Genomic DNA, 19,598 nt, shown 5'->3' with positions numbered 1-19,598 from the left:
TCAAAATTCTATTCGAAAAGTGACACTAAAACTGACCTAATCCGGAATTGCAAACTTGGTAACCCAAAAGTTGACCATTTGAACAGTAGTCAGTCTTTTGGCCATAACTCACTCAAAACAGGTCCAAATGACCTAAAATTTATATCGTTGGAAAGCTTAGACATAGGGCTACAACTTTGGTTAAGACCACCAAACACATAAATGACCATAAGTAAGTCAAAATGCTTGCACAAGTTCGGGTATAAAACCTGCTAGAATTAGAAATGACCTAAAAATGACCTAAGTTCACAATAAAAAGTCAATTTGACCAGCAATTGTGAAATGACCATAACTTGGTCCAGAAAACTTGAAATGGCATGAAATTAGTGCCAAAATTTCACTAAGACATAAATATACAATTTTTCTCTTTTGACCAGAACATAAAAACCAAGGGAAACAAGACATTTAGCTAGAGCAATCTAGCATATAAAATTTAGAAAATGGCAATAAATTGCAACAAGCTTTAAAATGAAATTGGCAACATATACCAGCACTTAGAGACTATAAAATGTGACAAATTAAGAACATTAGAATTGACTCACTCAAAGTGCTTCAAAGGTCAACATTATAGGTTGACTAATGAAAGTAATAGTATTAATAAAATTTAATTATTGAACCTTATTATTAGAAACAATTTAAATGAGTACTAAAACACTTTAAATTGTGTGTTTCAGTTAGTAAAGATTGAGGGAAGGAGAAAGAACCACTGAGTCAAGGCCAAGAGGCTACTCATTAGAGGTTTGTGCACAACAATTATTTCTTTTGAATTTTCACTTAAAATAAATTATGACAATTTGTATATTATTGCTTAAATTGTGGAAAATTTGTTTGAATGAAATTTGATGGATATTTATTGCTTGAAAAATATTGCAAATGGTTTGAAACCACAGCTATCATATATATTTGATTGAATTCATCGCTAGCTTGTCTAGTGGGATGAATTGACTTTGAATTCTCTCTCTTGCTGAAGTGTTGAGGTGTGTGCTAGTTGAGGAAGAATAGGATGAGTACTCATATAATTGCTAGCTAGCTGTGTTATTCCTCATTAGCCCTTGGCTTTTGCTACGAATTGGACTTTGGAATCATGATTAAGCTGAGTGTATGATTTATTAGTATTTATTGAGACATTGTGAAATGGAATTTAATTCTTTATGACATTCTCTGTCTTTTGAAATTAACTATGATTTTAAGTATCCACAGTTTATGTGATTTATGGTTTTAAATGGCATTTTCTTAATGTTGTGCACTACTGAGAAATTGGCTCAGCGATAGCTTTTTCATTGCTATCGCAGGTAGACAGACAGACAAAATAGCAGAGTAGGCTGCTTGTGCTACACTTTTGGGATTTTACCGGGTATATTGAGTATACCACCTCCTTGTAATTTTTGTTGTAATGTATGTGAACTGTATGTATATATTGCACTTGGTCTTGAGCAATTGTAAACTAAAGTTGTAAATTATTTTGGCCTATAAAAATGTTGTATTATACTTCTCTTATCTCAGCTTTTGAACTACTCAGTCATTTTGCATTCTATTTTTGGAACTACTGAAAATGAGGTTGAATTGAGTTTGACAAATGTTGAGAAAATTGATTTGTGTTGAGCCATATTAGAGTTTGGGAATGAAACTAATTTATTAGAAGTGCTTTTTACAGGTTTTTGAAGAATTGTTTTATTCAAAATACAGACGACACTCTGCCAAAATTTTTATAGAATCTATTGATATTGCAGATTTGTTGTGTAATTTAACTTTGAGTAAAGGGTTTTAAAATCTGTTAAAAGTACTCACTAGTGTATAAGGACATATGAAATTGTTTAAAATCCCTTGTAGTATATTTAATGAGTTATTAGTAGGCGAAGTTCGATAATTTATTATGTATACTACAGGAAAATGTTATGCCTTACGGAGGAGTAAGGTATGGCATGGGATTTTAATAGCTTAATTAACTGATTGAGAGAAGTGGTTAGACAATCAAAATAAGAGCATATTACTAATGTAAGAGCCAATCTGACTAAAGAAATGGTAATAGTGTCTTAAACTTGTGTTGAGATAATTAAACAAGTGAATTAAAGAAAGAAGCTTAAAAATGGGTTATCCTAGTAAGTGTAGGTTTGGCAGCTGAAACATCAATCTTTGACAGCTAAACTATGTAAACAGTAATGTAAACAGTGACTGACATCCACATCTAGCTTCAAGATTCAAAGTTAAGATTGGCTACTGATGTTGTATGCCTGACAAAATGTAAGCTAACTTAACTCTAATAAAATAGTTAATCAAATATACTTATATATCCATTCTCCTTGTAGAATTATAGATAGTGTTTCAAGGGCTAGAATTGGAAGGGGAACACCAATTAAAAGTAAGTGTCCATATTTAAGGGACTACTACTTAGGTGAATAAAAATTATAAAATGTTTTCTTAAATTATGTTTTATTGCACATTAGTAGTCATACATTATTTAAATACTTTGATTAGATATATAGCATTTAGGAAATGCATTTATACTTATGTAGTGTTTAAATACATAAAGATGTTGCATATTATATATTTGTGCTATTTTGGTAGCTATGAATGACCCAATGGTTCCTAATGAGAAAGATAAGGAAAAGTAAAGGAAAGAGCTTGCATGCATTATAAGCTCACATATGAAATAAAGGAAAGGGATGGTGGATAAGGCAATTATGTGTTTTTGACATTTGGATATCAGGGTTAAAGAAATAACCTCAGGTAACATATGAATTTTTTGTCCCTGGTATCCTTTGTGTAAATGTTAATAGGAAGTCTTGAGGAGCTCCTATAATAGGCTGAGCACATTAGATCTATGATATGATATGAAAGCGATGGGATGAGGAACCTTTAGTTATATGACTTGTTTGTGTTATGGAACCTTTAAGAGAATCATGCATTCATGTACTTGAAATGTATTTTATTAATATACTTTAATTCCTTATGTAATTCTCTACTTATTGGGTTTATATATTCGCTCCCCCTTTTTATTTATCCCTTTCAAGGACATGATTAACACAGCTATTAGCACATTTGGATAATTAAGCTTCATGGTTTAATGTAATCAACTTTGTAATTTTCATTATTTTGGCATATGCTCGCTACTGTATTTTGTAATAAGATTTTATTCAAGATATTTATAAATTCATAAGAAAGTATATTATTTTTTAAGAGATTATGAGAGCACAAGAAAGAGAATAACCCATTTACAAAAATTCTAGTTTTGAAAGATGGAATTTGAATGAAAGTGATAAAAAGCCTTGCCCAGGCCTTATGAAATGAGCTCTATGAATGAAAGTGGAATTTACTAGTAAATTAGGAGAAATGACAAATGAAATGATGTTTTATAAATAGAATGATAACAAGTCTCATCCACAGATATTTTATAAAGATATGCTACAAAAGAGTTAAATGAATGGTCAAAATCAGGCTTGTTATGGGTTCTAGTGGCCTTATGCCTCCCAATGTTTTACCGTCGATAATAGTTTTAGTTTGAGCTGTTACATTTTGAGTCTTTTCTCTTAATAATTCCTTTTATTCAGCAACCTTAGCAGCAAACTCATAAAAGTCTCAAAACTCCATGCCTTGAAATTTCTTTTTTAGATTGATGTCCAAACCATGCTATTCCATTTTCACAAAACTCAACTTCAGGTAAGAACACCTTGCACTGGTTCCTCATCCTTTTGAACTTGGTAGGAAACCATCAATTGGCTTTCCACTTCTTTGTGTCATCCTTAACAATTTTGCCATACAGACCTTTGGCTTTGCTCTAAAGAATTGGGTGTGGAAGGGCCTATTCATCTCTAACCAAGAATAAATGGAATTTCTTGATAAGGTAGAATACCAGGTGAAAGTTGTTTCTTTAAGAGAATTTGGAAAGAGTCTAAGCTTGAAATTTGGAAATTGTCATAATTAGCCAATTCTCAATAATATATGGTGAAATGAGCTATATACTCTAAAGTCGATTGGTCATCCTCCTCAGAGAATAAGTTGAACTATTGAATTTTTTGTCCTCTTGGGTATGGATTTTCTTTATTAATTAATGACCTTTAGATATGGCTTGTGAAATTCTGAGTGACCAATCTATATGAGGCCAGACCCATAGAGCTCTTGTACAACATATCTCATAGCCTCCATGGTCACCTAAGGAGTTATTGGAACCAAGGGAGCTAATGCAATTGAAGGCGCTGCATGTTGAATTAGAACATGGATAGAATAAGCAATGGTTCCCTTGGTGTTGTGATTTCCTTTTGAACCTATTGTCATATGGGGTATTAGGGCTTCTTTAATCTTCATAAAATGACTAGATTAGTGTTGCTATAGATTTGGGATAGGTCTATTAATCCTGCCATTGTAGCGATTGTATTAAGGTGGTGTTCTGGGCTAGTTTGTCACTTGTTCTTCTCTTTTGTGGGGAGGCTAGTATTTCTTTTCAAGTTGAGCATGACTTTTATCTTTAACACCTTGGGGAATATGAGATTGGTGCCCCTCAAGTTCTTTGACACTCTTAGATGTGGAGTCAAACTCCTCAGGCCTAGGGCATTGGACATTAAAAGATGCATAAACTAAAATATTTAATTTTTCCACCATCACTTACATAACGGAAGTAAGTTTGTCCATGATATTATCAATTTTCTCCGTCCACTTCTCAAATATTTTTTTTCTAAAGCTTCAGTGATAGAAGATGCATCAGTATTGTAAATAGGGACATGAATCATCTCACATTGTTCTTGGTTCGGATCAATAGCTAAGGAAGGAATAGCCTCTGTTTCAGTTAGGTTGGGATTATAAATCTTTTCATTTTCCTAAAGTATTAATCCTTGTTCAAAATGCTCCACCATCTGGGGAACTGACTTATTGAGACATACTATTGTAGGACCTCCTTCCATGTCTTGGGACTTAGCAATGTCTTTTCCTAAAACACTTCCCTTTTTTGAAAGCATTAAGGAACCTGGTTGAAAACTACAAAACAAGAGAAAAGTACGAGATTATCTTATTATAGTGAGTGAAACGAAATCTAATCCCATTAGGCATGCCAAAAGATTATTTGTTTGCAAAATAATTAGTTGGCTAACATCTTAAATCTATAGGCATGCTAGACATTGGGTATGTCAATTAGAGGTGTAGTAAAGACAAGCTTCTAAAAAATCAAATGATGGAGCATTGCCTATAGTGGATGCAGCTTCATTATTTTTGAGCTTAATTAAAAATAAATTGCTAGAAACATAATTGCTTTTATGTACTAGAATGTAAATGGACCTTTTACTATTTTTGGTAATTAGTATTGGAAAGAAAATACAATGCTTAGAATTGAAATGTTAAAAAATTGACAAAATAATTGAAAGGCAATATGTGTTTGAGTTGAATTATTGGGATGCTTGATCATTTGATTGGTAGACTTATTAATTAGTTAATTATCTTATTGGTTGAATTGCTAGTGCGCTCATGTTTGCATTTCACCTTCCTTTTATAAGCTTTTCAAGAAAAGTCTCGATCCGTACATTCTCACATTTACACATTCATAGTAGTTAAGGGTAGCCATGGTCTAGTTCAAAACTAGAACCGAACCAGTTAAACATAGACCAAAACTGGAACTATTGTCAAACCAAACCTAAATCGTCCCCTTATGGTTTGGTTCATGTTCAAGATATTGTGAAACTGTGAACCACTATTTTGATTTGATTTGAAATTATTGATTTTAAACTGAATCGAATAAGCAATTTGATTTGCTAATAATCGGGTCTACAGCAGCCAAGCCCTGTTACCCAGCCAAGGAGTCAGGCATCAGGCCTAGCACACTAGGCAAGCCTAGCTCAGTAGCGGCAAATAAACTTAAAAAAAAAAATCTTTCAAACAGTCACTTTTTTACTGTTGCATTTTAAAAAAAAAAATTTAATTGTAAAATTACTATTTGGTCTTCAATAATAGTAAAAAAAAGGGGTAGTTTTAGGGATAAATTTGGGATTAAAAAATTTACAAAAATTATATAAATACCCTAACCCAACTTTAATTCATTCTCACGAATCTCGAATGTTCTAAACAATTATTCTGAAATCTATCTTTAGTTCTCAACATTCTCTACTTTTTTTATACCCTCATAAAAATTTCTAGTACTCATTATGTAACTCAATTTCTCAATTATTATTTTTTTTTACTATCACTAAATGTTGTGAATATTTTCTCAATTACTCTATTATTTTTTGTATTCTTATAAAATTTTTAGTACCTTCTAATTTTTTTTTATCTCTTGTACACTATTTTTTTTTCACTTTCAAATTTTCAGTGCCTCTAATTTTTTTTAATCTTCTACACTATATTTTTTTTCAAATTTCTAGTACCCTTTAATTCTTTTTTTTTTTTTAATCTTCTATACTATTTTTTTTTATTTTTAAATTTCATCGTAGTATCATACCTTTTTTGGAGAAAATGGCAAGCAATGGATTTGGAAGTTCATCAAGGAGCAAGAGGAAGAGTGAAGTTGGTGAATCAACATATCCAAATCCAAATTAATGAGCCTACTGCAGTTGAATTAGGCAAAATAATAGAGCAAATTGGGGATGGTGATGATGATTTTGAAGTTCAAGAGTTATTTCATCACATTCAAGAAAGCCAACATTAACAAGATGAGAAAGAGGAGAAAAAAAATTACTCGCTTTAGACATTTTCATAGTCCACTTTACAAAAAAGCAAAGATTCTAAAATACATTTGATGTAATTTGTAATTATTATGGCCAAGTCTACAAATTCAAAATGGGAGGTGGATATGGAACATTCAAGAGGCATTTGAGCATAAACACTAACTAAAATTGGGTATGATAAGTCTCAAACTCAAATAATTTCTAGGTACACAAATACTAAATCTTAGTCTTTATTTCAATTTTTTATCAGAAAAATGAAGAGGAATTAACTAACATGATTTATATTGAGAATTTATCATTTAGTTTTGGTGAAAAACTTGGTTTTATTGATTATTATCAAAATGCTTTAAATCCTAGTGCAAAATGTATTCCTAGAAATATTTTAAAACACATGATTTTTTCTTCATTTAAAAAAGGGAAAAAATAATTACAAGAAGTTTTTTTAAATATGAATGCATTTCTATTTGTAGCGATATTTGGAATGCTTATTAGCAAATGTATTCTTATATAGGCATAATATGTCATTGAATTAATAATGAATGGATTATGCTAAAAATAATAATGGTATTTCGTGTTTTTGATAAAAGATATGCTATTGATAATATTTATGCAAAGATTAAAAATAGGCCTAATTGCACTAAAATTTCAAACCTTTTATGACTTTTGGTGATTTAATCTGATCATTTTAACTTTGGCACAAAAAATACAATCATTCAAAGATTGGAGAAATTTTATCCAATTTTGAAAATTAAATTTGGGAAAATGTGCCCCATCCTACGTGGTATGCCATGTGGCTTTTTTTTATCATAAATATGTGGACCACAAATGACACATAAAAAATTATAAAATAAATTTTTTAAGTAAAATTTTAGATTCCCTTTCCTGTAATTTTTTTTGATAATGCCCCTGTCTTCCTTTTGTTCTTGCTATCATTCCTTCTCTTTTTCTCAGTCTCTTTACTTCTAAACACTATTATGAAATCATAATGGATGATTTTTAAATGAGACTGAATGATATTGAAAGAAGCTTTGATAAGAAATTTGATAAAACTATGCACTTGTTAAAGGCTTATTTTCAAGATGATCAAAGTACTGCAAAGAAGAATATTGGAACTCAGAGGGAAGATCAACCAGATCGAGAACAATCTCAGAAAAGATTGCAAATTGAAAATACTAAATCAAGATGGAAATCTCTTTGATGTCTAAAAAAAAAAAAAAACAAACTAGACCTAAACTAAAATTGGAGAATTTATTATTGTGAAAACTTAGTCAATCTGAAACTCACAATTCAACATGATAATGGTATTATTCTTGCCTCTGCACTAGTTGAAAATTCTAGTTTAAGAAGGTTTTAAGTCAGAATCTTACCTTAATAATGAGAAATTTTGATAATTTAGGTGTTGTAAAAAAAATCAAAATTGCTCTGGCCATGGTTGTGTCTTGAAGGTGTTTACTAAAAGGAAAGGGGAAACAACAAAGTGAATGGTAAAAGTATTATAAAAAAACTTAGCCTAATGAACATGTTTCTAATTAAAAAAAAATATATGAAAAAAATGGGAAGGAGGGATATGGCAAGAATCATGATATTCTTGTTTTTGAATGTGCATTTAAGGGAGTGATCATTTGAAAGAAGTGAGATTTGAGATTTGAAATGTGGGGAAGATATTAGAACAATGCTATTTACTTTTCTTAGCCTAATGCCAAGAGCGGTGGTGGATTTGAGGGAGATCCAAATGGATCTCCAGTTTCTTGGGCCATCAGAAGAGCTTTGGAGTCAACGGGATCGTTGCAGTGAGCTGAAGCAATTATGACTGGGTCCTAATGGTTCCATGGTCAGTAGTGGTAGAGAAGAGAGGAAGAAGCTCACAGGAAGAAAAATGGAGAGAGGAGGAAGTAAGCACAATGGACAAAGAAGGCTAGGGCATTCTTGGAAAATTAAAAGGAAGGGAACTATTAAATTTTTCTTTAAAAAATTATTTTATAATTTTTGATGTGTTACGTGTGGGCCCACATGTTTATGATAGAAAAAGCCACATGGTATGCCAGGTAAGATGGGTCACATTTTCGCAAATTTAATTTTCAAAATTGGATAAAATTTCTTCAATTTCTAAAGTAATGTATTTTTAATGCTAAGATTGAAAAGATTGGATTAAATCACCAAAAGTTGCAAAGATTTGTATTTTTAGTGTAATTAGGCTTTAAAAGTATTTTAAAAGAATATATATTGGTTTATAAAACTTTTTCAACTGGTGTTAATAATGCTGTTACAAATTATACATCAATTAGTGACCTTAAAAAATTTGCCAACCTAATATGGGGGAAAAACTTTTCATATTAGGTGTGCATATCATATTTTCAATTTGTGTGTGCAAGATGATTTAAAAACTCTTGATGAATTTATTTCTCCCATTAAAAAACCAATTTTATTTTTATGGGGATGTCTCCAAATTATGAAATAATGAGTTAAATTTTGTAAAATAAATAATAAAATACCAAAAAGATTTTCATTGGATGTTTCCACATGTTGGAATTCAACATATGAATTGCTAAACAGGTCATTTAGCTATAGAGATTTATTCTGCATATTTATTAGCAATAATGAGCCATAAGTTCAATTATATCCATAAAATTGGGACATTTATACAAAACTTTTAGATATTTTAAAAGTTTTTAATGATGCTACATGTACTTTGAGTGGTATTTATTATTATCGGAAATATGCAAGTTTGAAATTCCTACATTAAAAAAAGATGGGATGAGTGAAAGACATATAAGTGGGAAGAACTCATAGACCCATTACCTTAAGATTTTGAGTTAGATGTAATGTCAATCCCATGAGTATGTTCTTTCATAAGGCCCATTAAGAAAGGATTCTCCCTAAGCGATTTGGGCTCTCCAGATCTCTATCAAGTAGTATCAAAGTCAATGGTTCAGTAAGGACAATGATGTACTTATATTATATAGGTATTTTGAGGCACAATTGCACTACATTTTGTAGTATATAGGTAGCTAATTGCATACATTTTAGTTAGTTTTATTAGTTTTTGTTAATTTAATTAATCTCCACTGAATTTCATGTTTTCTGTATTTTTTCAGGTGTTCTACAGGAAGTCCAAGGCAAAGGAGTCAAGTAGACAAACTTTGGGAGAAGGAAAAGTAGGGAAAGCTACTGCATCACAGTACACGGGTCATGTACAAAGCAAGCCAGACCCGTGTAACCCTCTGGCAGGGTGAGACTGAAGAGAATATGAAGAAGCCACAATATGCAGGTCATATAACTGACCCCGTGTACCCTACAATGCCCCGTGTAACCTTCTAGACATCCAAACTTGAAGAGCCAAAGAAGGAAGACAGTACACGGGCCATGTACTTCAACTCATGTAAACCTAAAGACCCCCATATAACTTTCTACTTCCCAACTGACTGAAGCTAAAATCCATCCAGAAGTAGCTTCTTTAATTCTAGAATTAGGAGAGTAGCACTTTTAATTTATGTTATGGATATATATTAAGTTTATTTAATGGAATTGAGCCTTGGGCTTTGATTCAATATTCTGTGTTCTTAATGCATGCTATGTATTGGTATCCACTTAGTCATAATATAAGATACTAGTTGAAAAACTGAAAGGTGAAGATTAGTATTGGAAATCAAGACTTTGAACCTAGAAAATCTGACCTAGAGATAGACTGACATCCTTTGTGAAATTTTACAATTAATCAAAGATCTTAAAGAGTATTAATTAAGATTGATCATCATAAAAGTAGGGTTCGGATTAATTAAAATACACCTTAGGTGCTTTGAGAGAGAACCTAGGATGCCTTAGGATTAATTTCTATCAAAGTAATAATCCTCAATCCATTAATAAGCAAGGTTAAGTCCATAATAGGGTTAAAGTGTGAAATCTTAATTTTGAAATTGTTTCCCTCATAGATTCTTTTCAATTAAAATCTCAGCTTTATTCTCTATTGTCTCCCAATATTCTTAGCAGTAGTTTAAATTTAATCTTTCCATAACTTTGGTAGTTTAAATAGTTAAAATTACTATCCAGCTTAGTACTTACGCCTATAAATTTCTCGTGGGAATGATACTCCACTCACCACTGTATTACTTATTTGCGATCTATGCACTTGTAGGGTTTTAAACAAATAAACAGTGGTCAATGATTCTCGTGATGCTTAAACACATGGATGGAAGAGCTGGGAAACTCTCGATAGGTCCAATGAAGTTGGAAGGTATTCTTTTGAAGAAGAGCAGACAGATAGAGTAGAGACTTTTGGTACATGTGATAGCTCTAGCGTGGCTCTCAAAGGTACATGCTCGGGTGGGTTTGGTGGAGTAATAGGCTCTTAGTGAAACCATAAATACTCGAGTTAAGAAAAAGGCTTTCGATTGAGGGGGAGCAGGTCTAGTAAGCCCAATGTAGAGGAGATTTACACTTGAGGAAGGAATTAATGGGAATATGCAAGTGTGAAATTGCCACATTAAAAAAGGATGGAGTGAGTAAGCGATATATAAGTGGAAAGAACCCATAGACCCATTAACTTAAGGTTGTGGGTTGGATGTGATGTCAAGTCCATAAGTATATTCTTTCACAAAGCCCATTAAGAAAAGATTCTCCCCAAGCGATTTGGGTTCCTCGGATCTCTAACAATTATCCTACATCTCATTTATTTATGATTGAATGTCTTAATATTATTGGTGCATTGCAAGACCATAAAAATGATGTTGATTTACAAGATTGCATTTCTAATATGAAGAAAAAAATGGTTGAATTATTTAAAAAATATTCCTCCATTTTATCTTGTTGCTTGTGTTTTGATCCTAAATGTAAATTAGATAGTTTAAATTTTATCTCTTTATTATTCATGTTTAAATCTTGATGATGAGATGATTTTGAAGTTTATGCCATAATTGTTGAAATTAGAAAATTAGTTTTAGCTTTAGCTTTATTGTAACACCCTCCCTGTATCAACTCCGTACATTCTACTGTTCCGGTGACCAGTGTCGGTCCGGACAGCTAGAACATCCGGAAAAATATTTAAACTAAAGTCAGGACCCATAATTAACTCAAATATTAATAAGAAAAATTTAGAAAAAATTTTAGAAATAAAATACAAACAAGTTAAACGAGCCGGTGCCCTAGCGATGGGTAACCAGAGGGAAGTTGCGGTTCTCGCAACGAGGAGCCCTAGACCCGGGAAAAAAAAATTCATAAAATAATTTTTTTGGGACTCCAGAGAAGGGTCATTGAGGTTCCTATGGCATTAGAATGCCAAGAAAATACCTAGAAAAATTTTTCAATCGGTACAGACAATTTTGACCCGTTAAGCCAAACGGAGGGCATTTTGGTCATTTCGCCTTCAGAGGTGATTTTTGGCCGACTTGTCCAGTTGAGTAAATAATTAATATGACATAAAATATGAATAAATATTACTAAAAATGAAATTGAAAATGAGTAGTGATGAAAAGAAAAGAAAAATCAATAAAAAGCCAAATATGACATCATTATGATGTCATTTAAAAGCTTCCACCAATCATAATTAGACAACCCTTTAATTAACCAATAAAAGAGACAAGCAAGACCAAAGAATTAAAAACACAATCTGCCATTCTTCTTCCCCAACTAGCCGCACCCATGCCCTTGCCCTAAACCACCATTAACACTCCATCAAGCTCCATTTCCCCTCTTCATTCCACCATAAAATCCCTTCTTCTCTTCATTAAAATTTGTCCACTCATCTTGGGAGAGTGTTTGGCAGCCAAGAAAAGGAAAGAAAGTGAAGTTTTGAGCTTGGGAAAATTCTACCACTTAAAGGTTAGTGCACTATATATCTAAAACTCTTTAATTTCATGAATAGGGACTTGAACTTAGTAAGAAAATATAATTTAAATGAACAAAACTCATGTGTATGTGTACATGAATTTCGGCTGCCCTATTGAAGGAATAGGAATGAGTGTTTTTTTGGACTTAGAGTGAATTAGAAATGATGTTTAAGATATATATCTACATGGATAATAAATTGGTATGCTAACTAAGGCATTTTGTAGAAAACATAATGTGAAGCTAGGGTTTTGAGAAGTGAAAATTTGGCTTGGCTTAGGAAATTGTTAGAGAACATTTTAAGGGTCAATTAGTGACCATTTTAGGTAAGTTGACCATAATATGGACAGAAAAAAATCATGGTAAAGAGATTGACTATGCTGCCTAGGGACAGCAGCAATGGTGGCTGAGATTCTAGTCCAATTAGACAGCCATAACTTTGGCTGTGTTGGTCCAATTGGTGTTTGGCCAATTGGACATGAAACTAGGCTTATAATGGCACATTTTTTCTGAAGAAACCATGCTCAAAAGACCAAAGCAAGAGGACCAAAAGTTGGCCCCAATCCGGATACCCTGCAACAGCACCTGCAGAAATGACCAAATGAACAGTAACTGTTCATTTGGCCATAACTCACTGTGGATATGGTCAATTGACCTGAAATTTTTACAGCAACAAGTTAAGACATAGAAAAACAATTTTCATGGAGAAACCTACCCCAAATTATGGCCAGAACCTATTCAAATATGCAATCACATTCACTATTCATGTTACTGTAGATTTGGTAATTCTGCAGTTTTGCCAATCCGGCTAGCTGTGGTTTTTGGACCATATCTGGAGCTACACAACTCCAAATGGAGTGATTCAAAAAAGGAAATTCAACTAGACAAAATAAGGAACAACTTTCATGTTTTTCATTTCTTCAAATTCCCACTGAAACAGTGCTTAATGGAACAGTAAACTTATGCTTCAAAAACTGAAATTTTCTGCCCTCTTGGTTTTAAGTTAGAAATGGTAATGGTGACCAATTCTAACAAGTTTTAAATGTAAAATGTGGTATATTGGGAGTGCCAAAGTCAATGTACATATTGTCTATCCAAAAGTCAACATTTTTGTTGACCAATGAGGTAAATAGTAACACCAAAACTTGAAATTCACAAATTGAAGAATTTAAAAGTTTCAAATGCCCTAGTATACCTAACAAGATTGGTTTGGATAGTTTGGCATGCCAATAGGGTTCAGTTAGCAGTACTGCAAATGGTAATTTGCCATTCTGTGATTTTATGGGTTTTAGCCATTCTGACCTTGTATTGAGCTTTGGCCTTGTGCCTGATGTTATCACATCTTGTTAGCTGTTCTGTTGCACACCGGGAGATGCATATGTGACTGATGGTGTGACGGCCCGAGGTACTTGATACCCAGTGCCAGTTTACCCGTTATCCAGTCCAGTCATCTAGTGTAGGTTACTTGGGCAACCAAATGAATGAAAGTGGACAAAAATAATGAAATAATGGATACACCAATACCAAACAAACAAATCATACACATTCTATATATACTTATTTTCTGCTATTTTCTTTTATTATACTATTGCACCACTAAGCATTATTGCTTAGCGCGTTGCTTTTGCCATGCGTAGGTACTGGAGATACAGATCGTGAGCCCAATAGACCGCAGACTGGGTGAGTCTGTCCGGCAGTTCTGCACAGTGTCCGTGTCACCTCAACTTCTGCAGTGCATTGGTAGGACACTAGGTGTCATTTTGATATTTTGTAGCTAATTTTTATTTTCTCATATGTATTTAGAATTATGTAATGTATTTTGAAGTTCATGTAAATTATGAAAATTGTATTTGTGAATGGAAAAGTAAATATCTATCTATGACTTGGATATGTATGGAAGTAAATTGAGTATTTATCTTTTGCTTATATATGAATACCCTGAGAAATGATGATTGAGAAATGAGATTGGAAAATGTTGAGATTTTGATATTGAGACTTTGTTGATGAATTGAAGTTGGGATTGTTTGGAAATTATTTAGAAGTGTTTTTAACAGGTTCCGAAGAACTGTTTTCTCCATTTTTAGCCGGTACCCTGCCGGATTTTCTATAAAATTTCCGGAACCTCAAATAAATTATAAATTCAATAAATGAACTATATTTCACAAACTATATTCAAAAATATGATGAAAATTAATTAAGGTAAAATAGAGTGTGCCGGTACACCGTGTGACATAGCTTACTCGGATACACTGTAGCCGGATAAGGGGTGTCACATTTAGTGGTATCAGAGCACGGTTTAGGCGTTTCTGGGCCTAGATTGAGTCCATGCCATGCATTGCATTTGTAAGAGTCGAGGTGACACTAATGCAGATCTGTTTAACTTTCTTATTTTGAATAGGATATGGACCCTTCATCTCAAAGAGCAGTCGAGGAGGAAGTGGAGAGTCATGCTCCAGCTGCAGCAGCTGAGACTGGGGGCATGGGAGAACTCGCCCGCCACTCAAGCGAGCTCGCCACCTCCACAGCCATGTTCCAAAGAATGGCCGATTTCTTTAGACAAATGGCCGAGTAATGCCACCACCACCACCACCACCACTCCACAATGTAAATCACACTGAAAGGCTAAGAAAGTTTGGAGCGGTGGACTTTTTCTAAGAGAGAAGATGACTGCTGTGCGGTAGAATTGGTTGAACAGAACAGGCAGAGTTCTAAAACAACTCCACTGCACCCCAGAGCAAAACCTAGAGGCTGCCATATCCCTGTTGCAAGATGATGCCTACGAATGGTGGGATACTGTGTCCAGTGAAGTGCAGCCAGAAGCTATAACTTGGGACTTCTTTCTCTCTGAATTCAAGAAGAAATATGTGGGTACTGTATACCTGGAAGAGAGAAGAAGAGAGTTTATTAACCTAAGGCAGAGACAGCTGTCAGTGGCCGAGTATGAAAAGGAATTTGTCCGATTAAGCCGCTATGGAAGGGAGATAGTCCCTAATGAAGCTGAAAGGTGCAAGAGATTTGAAGAGGGACTAAATGACAACATAAAGATCCAGCTCACTGCCTTGGGAATCACAGAATTTAGCAAGTTAGTGGAAGCTGTAATAAGGGTTGAAAAGTTAAGAATAAGTGAGCAGACCAGAAGGGAGAGATAGCAGAATAGGGGACCGGGTCAGTCTAGCTCATCTCCTGCACCTGGGAAGAAGTTTAGAGGTCCATCTGCACAAAGTTTGGGTCAGCTACAAGGTCAGGGTCAGTCTTAGGGGCCCAGGCCACAGTTTACCCCTAGGAGAGGTCAGTCCACACCATCAGTGGGTAGCTCTCCAGGGATGGGGTTCAGGGGACCAGCCCCAACATCGTCTGCATGTCCGCATTGCCTGAAATGGCACAAGGGGGAATGTTGGAGAGTAACCGGTGCCTGCTTAAGATATGGGTCGACAGAGCATCAATTGAGAAACTGCCCACGTAGAAGTACTACAGCTGCTCCAACACAAGCGCATGCACTGCCTCGCACTACGAGAGGTAGAAAATCTGGCAAATCTGACGCCGTGGGACCATCACAGAGGCCTGCATCTGAGCCAGCAGAGAGGCTAGATAACAGACCACCTGCTAGAAATTATGCCCTGAGAGCTCAGGAGGAGCAAAATGCCCCGGACGTCATCAGGGGTACGTTCTCCCTCTACACTACACCTGTGCATGCATTGGTGGATCCAGGATCCACTCATTCATACATCTGCATCAACCTACCCGTAGAAAGGGGGATACTAGTAGGGGAGAGTGACCAAGACATTCTGGTCACAAATCCATTAGGCCACAGTGTAGTGGTGAACAAAGTGTACAAGGGTTGCCCGTTAAGGATTCAGGGGTATGAATTCTTGGCAGACCTAATTGAGTTGCCCTTCCACGAGTTTGACGTGATTTTGAGAATGGACTGGTTGTCACGTCATCAGGCAATAGTTGATTGCAAATTGAAGAGAATTTCTTTGAAAACTTCTGAGGGTAATGAGATCACAGTTGTGGGGGAAAGGACAGATTTCTTGTCCAATGTCATTTCAGCCACAGTTGCAAGAAGAATGATGAGAAAAGGCTGTGAAGCCTACCTAGCACATGTGGTGGATACTAGGCAGGCTAAGCCAAACCTGAGTGACATACCCACAGTAAGAGACTTCCCAGGGGTGTTTCCTGAAGAATTGCCTGGTTTGCCACCAGAAAGGGAAGTCGAATTTGCTATTGAGACACTGCCTGGTACAGCACCCATTTCCATTGCTCCTTATAGGATGGCACCCACGGAATTGAGGGAGTTGAAAACTCAGTTGCAAGAGTTGCTTGATAAGGGGTTCATACGCCCCAGTGTGTCACCATGGGGAGCTCCAGTGCTGTTTGTGAAAAAGAAGGATGGGACTTTGAGGTTATGCATTGATTACCGGCAGTTGAATAAAGTGACTGTGAAGAACAAATATCCGTTGCCTAGAATTGATGATCTGTTTGATCAGTTGAAGGGAGCAGGAGTATTTTCTAAGATTGATCTTAGATCAGGGTATCATCAGTTGAGGGTGAAGGATGTAGATGTGCCCAAGACTGCATTCAGAACCCGATATGGGCATTATGAGTTTCTGGTGATGCCCTTTGGCCTAACGAATGCACCAGCAGCATTCATGGACCTTATGAACCGTATCTTCCATCCATACCTAGATTGGTTCGTAGTTGTCTTTATTGATGATATTTTGGTGTATTCCAAGACCAATGAAGAACATGATGAGCATTTGAGAATTGTTCTGCAAACCCTGAGAGAAAAGAAGCTATATGCTAAGTTGTCCAAGTGTGACTTCTGGTTAAATGAGATTGCATTCCTTGGACACATAGTGTCAGCCGATGGGATTAGGGTGGATCCCAAGAAAATAGAAGCAGTGATGGAATGGAAGCCTCCCAGAAATACAACTGAGGTCAGAAGCTTCTTGGGGCTAGCTGGGTATTACAGAAGATTTGTGAAGGGATTTTCCTTAATAGCTGCTCCAATGACCAAGTTGTTACACAAGAATGTCAGATTTGACTGGAATGACAAGTGTCAGACCAGTTTTGAGAAGTTGAAGGCTATGTTGACAGAGGCACCGCAGCACACACAAAGGTCGTGAAAAGACTTCGTGGTCTATAGTGATGCCTCTCATAATGGGCTAGGGTGTGTATTGATGCAAGAGGGAAAGGTGGTCGCTTATGCTTCCAGGCAGCTAAGGCCACATGAACAGAATTACCGTACCCATGATCTAGAGCTTGCAGCAATTATCTTCGCACTGAAGATATGGAGGCATTACTTGTATAGTGAAAAGTGTTACATTTACACGGACCACAAAAGCCTGAAATACTTGCCAACTCAGAAGGAGCTCAACCTTAGACAGAGGCGATGGATTGAGTTCCTGAAGGACTATGATTGTGTAATTGACTACCATCCTGGGAAGGCAAATGTAGTTGCTGATGCTTTGAGCAGAAAGTCCATCACAGCTTTGAGATCATTGAATGCCCGTCTAACTTTGATTCGAGATGGAGCTATTTTGGCTGAGTTGCAAGTGAGGCCAAACCTGCTACAGCAGATTTTCGATGGGCAAAAGGCAGATGAAAAGTTAATGGCTATTATGAGCAAAATCTCAGAGGGAAAAGTAACTAACTATGAGGTGAAAGCATATGGGTGTCTGTACTACAAAGGAAGACTGTGTGTACCAGATAATGGGGAGTTGAAGGCCAGTATTCTAAAAGAGGCACACACCAGTGTATGTGCTATGCACCCAGAAAGTACAAAGATGTATCATGATCTGAAGCTTCAGTATTGGTGGCCTGGTATGAAGAAAGACATAGCTGACCATGTGATTAAATGCTTGACATGTCAGCAAGTCAAGGCAGAACATCAAGTTCCATCAGGGTTGCTACAGCCTATATGCATACCTGAATGGAAATGGGATCGGGTCACCATGGATTTTGTAAGTGGTCTACCTCTCACCCGAAAGAAACATGATGCAGCATGGGTGATAGTGGACAGATTGATGAAGTCAGCACACTTTACGCGATTAGGACCGACTACTCACCGGAGAAGTTAGCGAGTGTATATCGCTGAGATAGTTAGGCGCATGGAATTCCACTTTCCATCATATCTGATCGAGACCCAAGGTTCACATCGAGATTTTGGAAGAAGTTGCATGAGTCCTTGGGTACACAACTCCACTTCAGCACAGCTTTCCATCCTCAGACGGATGGGCAATCAGAAAGAGTAATCCAGGTAAACAATTGAAACCAATGGAATTGATACAAATATTGAATTGAAATGATAAAAATAACATGAAATATATGCCAGGTCCTTGAGGATATGCTGAGGAGTTGTGTCATTGAGTTTGAGGGAAGTTGGGATAGATACCTCCCACTGGCAGAATTTGCATACAACAATAGCTACCAAGCCAGTATCCAAATGGCCCCATATGAAGCACTGTATGGGAAAAAATGTAGAACTCCAGTGTGTTGGACTGAATTGGGCAAAGACAAACTGGTAGGGCCAGACCTGGTGAAACAGACTGAGGAGAAAGTGAAACTAATCAAAGCCAATCTGAAGGTTGCCTCAGACAGACAGAAATCTTATGCCGACCTGAAGAGAAAAGAAATATAATACACAGTTGGCGACAAAGTGTTCCTCAAGGTGTCACCATGGAAGAAAGTATTGAGGTTTGGAAGGAAGGGTAAGTTAAGCCCTAGGTTCATTGGCCCATATGAAGTCATTGAACGTGTGGGTCCAGTGGCCTATAGGCTAGCTTTACCACCAGAGCTGGACAAGATCCACAATGTGTTCCACGTATCCATGCTCAGAAGATACTGCTCAGATCCTTCACATGTCATCTCCAGGGAAGAAATTGAAATACAGCCGGATTTGACATATGAAGAAGAACCTCTACGGATCCTGGCTCGGGAAGTGAAAGAGTTGAGAAATAAACGGATTCCACTGGTGAAAGTGCTTTGGAGGCACCACAACACCGAAGAGGCAACATGGGAAAATGAAGAGAGGATGAGGCAACAGTTCCCTCAACTGTTTGCATCAGGTAAATTTCGAGGACGAAATTTAAATTA

The sequence above is a fragment of the Hevea brasiliensis genome, chromosome 18 (assembly GCF_030052815.1).
Source record: "Hevea brasiliensis isolate MT/VB/25A 57/8 chromosome 18, ASM3005281v1, whole genome shotgun sequence".
Lineage (NCBI taxonomy): Eukaryota > Viridiplantae > Streptophyta > Magnoliopsida > Malpighiales > Euphorbiaceae > Hevea > Hevea brasiliensis.
The sequence above is the reverse complement of the archived record's forward strand: the minus strand, read 5'-3'. Positions refer to the sequence as shown.